Raw genomic sequence first — 10,235 nt, 5'->3', positions numbered from 1 at the left:
CATATTTTAAATGGCACCTTCTATCTCTTGGTCAGATATTTTACAATTCAACATCAATTTACTTTCTTGTGAGATTTTTTGTAATCCATTTGTTTCCAGAAAACGGTCAATGTCCATTTCATTCTGTGGCCCTTGTGCATATAGTTGTTTAAAATACTTCTGGAAGCAATTTCTAATCTCAATTGGATTATGTATGTCCTTTCCTTCTACTTCCAAATTTGTAATGGTATTTAATTTTTGTCTTTTTTTCAATTGCCAAGCCAATAGTTTCCCACACTTATTTGCTGATTCAAATGTCTTCTGTCTCATTTGTTTAATTTTCCATTCTATTTCCTGATTCATCAATTCCATATATTGTACTTGATATAGTTTTATTTCTCTCAAAATCTCCTGCGACTTTGGCTTTACTCTCAGTTTTTTCTCTCCTTCTTTTATTTTCTCCAGAATTTTATCTTTTTTCTCATTTCGACTTCTCTTCTTTATTGCGTTCTGTTGTATCAAGAACCCTCTCATCACAGCTTTACTTGCATCCCAGATTACTCTTTTTTCAACATTGGTAGTCAAATTTATTTCAAAATAGTCTCTCAAAGTTTTTTGGGCCTTTTTATATACTTCTCCATCTCTAAATAAGGTGTCATTCATCCTCCATCTAAAGGAGCCGGTTGTTGTTTGCTTCATCTCCATCTTTACAGCGTTATGGTCTGAGCAAGTTTTAGGGCAGATTTCCACTTTCTTTATCTTTGGTGCCATTCCTCTAGTAATCCAAATTTGGTCGATACTAGTCCATGTCATTTTAGCTTCAGAGAAGAAGGTTCCCTCTCTCCCCAGGGGGTTCTTAGTTCTCCAGATGTCAATCAAGTCCATATTGTCAGTCAATTCGAAAAAAGTTTTTGGTAGTCTACCATCTTTGGTGACTACCTGTTTTTGTGCCTTGTCCATGTTTGTAGATACTACTCCGTTCATATCTCCCATCAGAATAATATTATAGTCCATATAGTCCAGAAGGATCTCATGCAACTTCTTAAAGAATTCCGATTTCCCCTCATTCGGTGCATACACCCCTACAATCAAAAAATTCTCTCCTTGAAATTGAATTTCAATTGCCAAATATCTTCCTTGTTCATCTTTAAAAATTAATTTTGGTAGAAATTTCTCCTTTGCATATATCACCACTCCTCTCTTTTTAACTTTATCAGACGAAATAAACTCTTGTCCCAATCTCTTATTAATAAGTATTTTCCTGTGTAGCCTCATTACATGTGTTTCCTGTAAACAAATCAAGTCCAATTGTTCTTTTCTTAATATATGGAAAACACATTTTCTCTTTCGAGGGGAGTTCAGTCCATTACAATTCCAACTTAGAAGTTGCAGAGCCATGGTGAGTTACTTAGTTTTCCCTCCAACTGCACCGAGTTGTTGTTCCTCTTCTGTTGGTAGTGTGTCTCTCCCTGGGCCAAGAAGTCCAAATGATAAGTTTGCTATATCTAAAATTCCTTTTCCTGATGCAGGTTGATGTTGGGAAAGATTGAGGGCACAAGGAGAAGGGGGCGACAGAGGACGAGATGGTTGGACAGTGTTCTTGAAGTTACCAGCATGAGTTTGACCAAACTGCAGGAGGCAGTGGAAGACAGGAGTGCCTGGCGTGCTCTGGTCCATGGGGTCACGAAGAGTCGGACACGACTAAACGACTAAACAACAACAACAACAACATAGGTCAACTAATATCAATGGGTTTACTCAGTGGAACTTAGCTGGATACACCCCATTGAAATTAATGGACTCAGGTAAGTCATGACTAACTTAAGTCAATGTATTTTAATGGGCCTAACTCTGAGTATGACTTCGTTGAATATTACCCATCATCTCTAACACAGTGGTACCCAATGCAATGCCTTCCAGGAGTTGTTGGACTACAATTCCCATAATCCCTGACCATTAGCCATGCTTGTTTGGGACTGATGGAAGTTGGGGGTCCGCATTAGTTGTTCCTGCTATGACCTATGAAGTATCCCTCTGCCATTTAGTCAAGGACCGCTTTATAAAGCTCTGTCATGTCAACTGTGGAGATTAGTATTTCCTCACATATCCCACCTTCCTCGCAAGCTCAACTCTGAATTTCTGCAATCAGAGTTTCCTTACCTCTCTGATTGGGCCATATTGATTTTCAGGTCAATGTTTTATTTTTGCTATAGGAAAAAAGGACACACACCTTCACTCCCGATGTCGCAGAGGAAGCTGCAGAATGAATGCACCCTGCAATTGTCCTTTCCTTTGGCTCTCCTTAATGGTTTGAAGCGGTAAGCCTGAGCCCATTAATAATTGTACAGAAGGCTCTGAGACTCTCAAAATAAAAGCCAGTCTGCCACTTTTCATTTACCTGTAACATTTCCTGAATAGAACAATATAAGTTATGTTCCTCAGTGGCCTAGTCTTGGCTGAAAGTCAATAAATGTCAGATGTGGCCAAAAGTAATTGAACCAGCAGCTGTTGCTCTTTTTGATCTGGCTTCTCTAACAGCACAGAGGACTATCCAAGTGGTGCCTTGTGAAACCATTTATTCTTGGTTTCAAAGCTAATTTTTCTGGTAATGTCTTTCCTACTACCTCTGGCTTCCGTTAATCTACCAGAAAGAGACCCCAGGAATAGGGTTAGGGGGTTGGCTAGGTCACTCAACTGTTTTCCCAATAGCCTCTCTAACACCTCATCTGTGATTTTGTCTGTCATTTTGCAGTGAAGTATGTTCTGAAAGTGGTCTTGTGTGACTAATCCTAATATACTGTGAGCTCCGATTCCATGATTCACTCACTTGCAAAAAGGATCGTAATGCGTACTTTGCCATTGAGAGAAAACGGCAATATTAATTTGTATCCTGAACTAAAACTTTTTGCCATTTGTGACTTAGAAAAAATCAATCTACAGCAAAAATTTGTGAGTGGGGGATTGGGGAATTAATTTTATTTTTTTAAAGAACCATTGACCTGCCTAGACCTTGAAGGGTAATTATTTTCTTACGCTCACCCAACTTCTCCTAACAGTGAAAAGCTCCAAAACTGCAACACTTACCATTGTTTGGTTTCCTTTGCAAGGAGATCTCTGGAGATTTATTGTGTTTATTTGCAAATATGAAGTTGAACATAGGTGGAGGCACAGCTTAAACACATCAAGGGATAGCCAAAGTCTACTGCTCTCACATTAGATCTCCAGGGAGATAGCCGATAGCTTAACAGCTCACACTCAGATCTCTGGGTCACTCTGAAATTGCGGTCTGTGGGCCTGAAACTGCTATCTGTCTCCACACACCTCCAGACACCTAGATTGCAGTATCCTTTGCTAGTAGGGAGGGAGGTATTTTGTAGCCATTAAGAACACTTAAGGGAAGTAATCTAACAATTAGTTCCCACAAAAACACACTGGCAGTCTATTGATACTTTTTTGCCTTAGTGCAACCAACCCTAATAGCTTCAGTTACAGAAACACACAACAACAGTATATGCCTCAGCTCTCAATTTTATCCAGTTTTAGCAAGCACTGGAATGATACATAATATGGCAAAATGCACCTTCAGCTATATTTTTTCATGAGTGTAATCAATAAGTGCTGCTCTAAAAATATTGAGCGACCTCTCCCTTTTGTACCAGGGTTGCAGTAATAAACAAACGCTGGCTTCCTGTAGTGAAGATTCACTAGCGGAAATCAGGAAACTGATGTTTTGAACAGAAGGATGTTCACACGTTGTAATACTTTTTATTTTCTTCTGTGTTCTCCCACACAGCTCAGTTATGGATTGGTCCATAAGATTGAAGAGAACGGATTGGGGCTGAAGAGAATGGATAGGCGGCGAGTTATGTTATTCAGATTGTAATAACGTAGTGGTAGAGAACATGGTTTGCATGAAGGTGCCAGGTTATTTTTTTTTAATTGTTTATGCATTTTCCATTTTTCTATGTACACATCATACTTTACCATCATACATAATTTTTGTGCAGACTTCCCAACCTGACCTTCCATGGCATTATTGATAAACCTAACATTGCTGCTTATCAGTTTATTAGTCCACTTTACTTTTCCTCTTCTAATCCTTCATTGTATTTAACTGTTGTTCATAGGAATACAGTGGTACCTTGGGTTACATACACTTCAGGTTACATACGCTTCAGGTTACAGACTCCGCTAACCCAGAAATAGTGCTTCAGGTTAAGAACTTTGCTTCAGAATGAGAACAGAAATCGTGCTCTGGCAGCGCGGCAGCAGCGGGAGGCCCCATTAGCTAAAGTGGTGCTTCAGGTTAAGAACAGTTTTAGGTTAAGAACGGACCTCCGGAACGAATTAAGTACTTAACCCAAGGTACCACTGTACCTCTACTTGTAAATTGATTTTTAGTATCATTAAAAAAATATATTCCCCCAAACTGTCCCATTTGCGCTTTGTTTTTTTTAAATCTTGATTCCTTATTTTGGCTGTCATATTTGCAAATTCTGTCAATTTGTACAGTCATTGTTCTGTCCTTGCCATCTCTGGTTACGAAGATCACATACCAGATGAAACAAAAAATGCCTTTCTGCTTGAGACCTTGGAGAGAGCCATTGTCAGCTCCTGAAAAAATAATGTGATTTAGACTTGTGGTGGGGGGAGTGTTTTACTATTAACAGTCAATCCTATGTGTTTTCATTCAGAAGTAAGCCATGTTGAATTCAGTGGAATTATCTGCTGGGTGAATGCAGGACTTAAGAGGGGGATGGAGGGGATGGTGTTCACCATGCCTCTCTCCTGTGCATCAGCAATTCTTATTGTTTTTGTCTGAGCAATTATTCTTTTTCCATTGTAGTGTGAGCAATTGAAAAGAGGATGAGAAATGCTCTCCTGACTCTTTAAATTCTACTTCAGTGCACTGTCTAATTAATTCAACAGGCACACAGTTTCCCCACGATAACACCTCACATCATGTTATATTTGTCGACAATAAAATCAATGTACCAATAATTTGCAATGTTTTATACGTTTGGTAAATTTAATCTCCAATTCTGTCAGGTTTCAGTTCAGTATCCCTTTGGAGAAACTTGTCTTCTTTTTCTTTTTGATACAACAGTCCAAATTCAGAGGATAATCTGGTTTCAGAACATTTGAACTTTGAATGAATGAATGAGAACATTTGGGAACACTGGCATTTGAGATGAGAAATGGGGTTCTGTATTCATTGGCTATGATTCAAATTTGTGTTTTCTCACTATGTAACAGAAGATGGTTGGGTAATTCAAGGAAACACTTCCGAGTTTGATTAACAACGGCAATGTTTTGTAGTACACAATTCCTGACGCTGAATCCTCTGAAGTTCAAGGCCCAAACAAGAGTGCATTTTTTGATGCTTTAATGATCACTTCAGAATATTTTCCCACAGCAGTTCATCACTGTTCACAAGTTATGCTTGTCGTTATGTCCCATCAAGCGTTATATCCCATGTGGGGAAGGGCAGATCCACATTTGCATACCTTGATGCATAGCCATAAAGCTTTATAACTAGACTTAAATGTGATCCCAATGTGATGCTAATAATAATAATAATAATAATAATAATAATAATAATAATAATATATTATTTATACCCTGCCCATCTGGCTGGGTTTCCCCAGACACTCTGGGCGGCTCCCAACAGAATATTAAAAACACAATAAAACATGAAACATTAAAAACTTCCCTAAACAGGGCTGCCTTCAGATTTCTTCTAAAAGACAGATAGTTGTTTATTTCCTTGACATCTGAAGGGAGGGCGTTCCACAGGGCAGGCGCCACTACCGAGAAGGCCCTCTGCCTGGTTCCCTGTAACCTCACTTCTCACAGTGAGGGAACTGCCAGAAGGCCCTTGGAGCCGGACCTCAGTGTCCGGGCTGAACGAGGGGGGTGGAGACGCTCCCTCGGGTATACTGGGCCGAGGCTGTTTATGGTTTTGAAGGTCAGCACCAATACTTTGAAATGTGCTTAGAAACGTACTGGAATGGCTGTCCCCAGACTCTGGAACCAACTCCCTGAAGAAATTAGACTGGCTCCCCGCTTGTTGTCCTTTTCGTTCCAACAGGCTTTTCGGAATCAGCTGCTTTTCATGAAAGGGCTGGTCCAATGCTGTTCTTCTTGTAACTATTTGTATGTTTTAAACAGATTTTTTTATATGGACATAGTTTTAATTCTATTTATGTTACGTAATTTGTTTTTAATTATTATTATTTCTATGTTTTTAGTGATTTGTGTTTTTATCTGTAAGCTGCTTTGGGTCCGGTCATGGAAAAAGGTGGGGAATAAATACTTCCTCTTCCTCTTCTTCTTCTTCTTCATGGTTTGACAGTGAATAAACCTCCCTGTCCCTGCATTACCTGCCCCTCCCTCATTTCCTTCACTATCCTCTCCACTGATCACGCAGCTCAGTCTCATGCACTACTCATAAGTAAGTCCTACTATGGTTTACTCCCAGGTAAATAACTGCAGCCTAATGTGCTTATAAGAAATCTGTCTATTCAGGTAAAAAAAAAAAGGTAGAATTTGGTCAAACAGAAGGAAAAACTTCTACACAGTAAGAACAGTCTGGCAATGGAACCCAAGGAAGTTGGTTCTCGCCATTGCTAGAGTTTGGATATCCATGCTCTAAACCAGTGTTTCCCAAACCTGGGTCTCCAACTGGTTTTGGACTACAACTCCCATCATTCCTGATCACTGGTCCTGGTAGTTAGGGATGATGGGAGTTGTAGTACAAAAAAAACAGCTGGAGACCCAAGTTTGGGAAACACTGCTCTAAAGGATGCTCTAGCTTTGGGTTCTCTGCACGGAGAAGGAGATTGGACAAGACAGTCCCTCTAATTCTGTTTTGTAAATATAGTTAGTTAGTTAGTTAGTTAGTTAGTTAGTTAGTTAGTTAGGAAAGTATTGCTACACACAGGTTTGGGGTTTTTTGGTAATGTTTTGTTGGAATTTAGACATTTGGTGCCATCAGGACAACACGAAGAATCGCCTTTCAAAGATAGCTGGAACTGTTTGTGGCAAGGCTATTTTTGATGCTGAAGACAACCTTAGCCTGCCCCCTTTCTTTTGTAAGTAGAATTATTTTCCTGACTGAATGTCTTTCTTTCTTTCTGAAAAGCTATGCAGAAAACCAGTCACCTCCATCTTCCTTCCTTCTTCCCTTCCTCTTTTCTTTCTTTCTTTCTTTCTTTCTTTCTTTCTTTCTTTCTTTCTCTCTCTCTCTCTCTCTCTCATCAATTTTAAAAGCTCAGAGCTGCTTACAGTTAAATTTCTTACAGCTCCTTTCAAAAGACACTGGAAATTGTGTAGATGCAAGAGGAACAGGGGCTGCTAATTCTGCTGTTGTGAATCTTTGAAAAGGCACATTTCCTTTTGCCACCAGAGTAAAGAAATGTTTTTCTTTGCCAAGATATTTGATGCTGTGCAAAAATAAGATGAGGAGTCCTCAGAGGTTCAAAACAATCACAGAACAAAAGGCATTTCATCCTTTCCACAGAGATGCACTTGGTGGTTCTTGCCCCACTGCCTTCAAAATGTATGGGAGGATTTCCACGAGGATTTTCTGTGTTCCGAGCTTCAGATATTTAAGCCTTAACCTTGGGAAATTGGCTACTTTTATCCATAGGATAGAGGGCCTGTATTCTTATGATATATAAATCTGAGCTTGCTGTAGTTGAGCTTGATAGAAGCAAGCATTTGAACTGTAGGTAGCATAATTTTTTAAGCAAAGATACATTTCCCTTTCTTGTTCTTGTTGTTTTTTTTTATTATTAAATTGCTGGGGAAAGCGAGAAGTAATACATAAACCATTTTTAACACAAGTCTACCTAAAAAACGATCTCCCATGATATGTCTAATTTAGTCCTGAATGTGAAGCAAAAACCACCCAGCAGGTTCGCTCATAAGAAAATGGGCTGGATCCAGAGAAACGGCCATAACTCAGTGGTAAACCACATGCTTTGCATGACAAAATCCCTAGCATCTCTGGGTGGGGTGGGGGTGATGGCTGTCTGAAACCCTGGAGAGCCACTTCCAGCTAGTGTGGAAAACACAGAGCTAAGTGGATCAACTGTCTGATTCAGTTGTAAGGTTGTGTACACACTATACCTTTAAGGCACTTTCGAGGCACATTCTTTCCCTCAAAGAATTCTGGGAACTGTAGTTCATCCCTCAGAGAATTAGAATTCCTAGCAACCCTTAATGAACTCCAGTGCCCAGAATCCTTTGAGGGGAATAATGTGATCTCAACGTGCTTTAAAGTTATAGTGTATTACAGAGCCTAGCTTCCCATATTCCTCCAAAAGAGCAAGCTCCCATGTTGGGGAAAGTTCCGCTGGATGCTTTGCCTTCCACTCCACTCCAGATTCTAGTAAGCTCACTCTGTACTGGCAAATCACTGCAGCAATTATCATACGAGTTGAATTGGATGTGGGAACAGGTCAGATTAATAAATCATAGGCACAGGCTATGAGCTTCAAGCAAAATAATAATAACAATAATGATGATGATGATGATAATAATTTATACCCCGATCATCTGGATGGGTTTCCCCAGCCACTCTGGGCGGCTTCCAGCAAAATATTAAAATACAATAGTTCATCAAATATTAAAAGCTTCCCTAAACAGGGCTGCTTTCAGATGTCTTCTAAAAGTTAGATTGCATCCTTTTGAAAGAGTGCTAGGACTAAATGCATTTGGATCAGTCATCCCTGACTATTGCCCTACAGCTCTTATGGACTACAATTCCCATAAACCCTAGCCACTGGGCAATCTGATCAAGGTTGATGGGAATTGCAGTCCAAAACAGGAGGAAGGCACCAGGTTGGGGGAGGCTAAGCTGGATGCACTCCCATTGTAAAGAGTGTAATAAAAAACTGTTACGCAAAGCAACAACTTTCAAAGAGGGTTTTTAAGAATAAAATAAAAATATTTTCCAGATGATTCTGTTCCAAGGAGTGAGACACAGATTAGATAAAAGAGGGAGAGAGCTAAAAGCCACCAATTTAAAAAGGAATGTTAAAGAAATGTAATAATACACCCCATGTGTATTTGTAAACATAGATGTCCTTCTTTCTTTTCCTTGGACATCATACACAATATCTAGACGGTAATCTGTTTAGATGCCTAATGATGTAAGTGAAAGGAATATCGATAGAGGAATCAAAGGGTTGAAGGAATAAAATTGTATTAGACTCAAGATGGTAAGATAGAATTGACTATGTTTCTGTTAAAGACATTTGCTGGTGAATGAATAGATATAATTAATTGCACATCTTGTAAGGCCCACTGTGTAACTAAGAAAGCTCTTTCATGCACATCTGTTTAAATAACTATCCTGGTAAGGAAATATCTCTCCACTGAAAGCCTCCATCACAGTTCTGCTAATGACTTTCTGGTTAGCTTAGGCTTATAAATGTGTCGTTATGTTATCTACATGGCATTGAATCCAGACATCTTTCTGCCATCTTCCATGCATACTATTGTCATTCATGGAGAAAGTATATCTACCTATAAAGAGATTGACTCTGTGTTCACGGTCCATCCTCTCCCTTCTGATGACTGATCTGGACTGGCAGAAAGCATCACTGTACCTATGTGGTTTATGGATGTCGTATACACTGAATTTATAGGCTCCCAAAACCCTGCACCCAGAGCAAATTATTCAGTATGTAAGGAAATGTGATGCTTTCCTCGGATAGGACATTAAGTTTAGTGTCCTGATCAAGGAAAGTAATAGTTCTGCTCTATTCCTCCTTGGTCAGACCATACCTGGAGTATTGTGTCCAATTCTGGGCACCACAATTTAAGGATAATAGACAAGCTGGAACATGTGCAGAGGAGGGCAACCAAGATGATCAAGGGTCTGGAAACCAAGCCTTATGAGGAACAGTTGAGGGAGTTGGGTATGTTTAGCCAGGAAAAAAGGAGACTGAGAGGAGGTAGGATAACCATCTTCAAATATCTAAAGGGCTGTCACATGGAAGATGGAGCAAGCTTGTTTTCTCCTGCTCTGGAGGGGAGGACGTGAACCAATGACTACAAGTTATAAGAAAGAAGATTCCGACTAAACATCAGGAAGAACTTTCTGATGGATAGAGCTGTTTGACCATGGAATGGACAACCATGGAAGGTGTTGTGCTCTCCTTCCTTCAATGTTTTTAAGCAGAGGTTGGGTGGCCATCTGTCATGGATGTATTAGCTGAAATTCCTACATTGCAGGGGGTTGGACT

Source organism: Podarcis raffonei, chromosome 11, assembly GCF_027172205.1.
Source record: "Podarcis raffonei isolate rPodRaf1 chromosome 11, rPodRaf1.pri, whole genome shotgun sequence".
Lineage (NCBI taxonomy): Eukaryota > Metazoa > Chordata > Lepidosauria > Squamata > Lacertidae > Podarcis > Podarcis raffonei.
Note: the sequence above shows the minus strand (reverse complement) of the source record.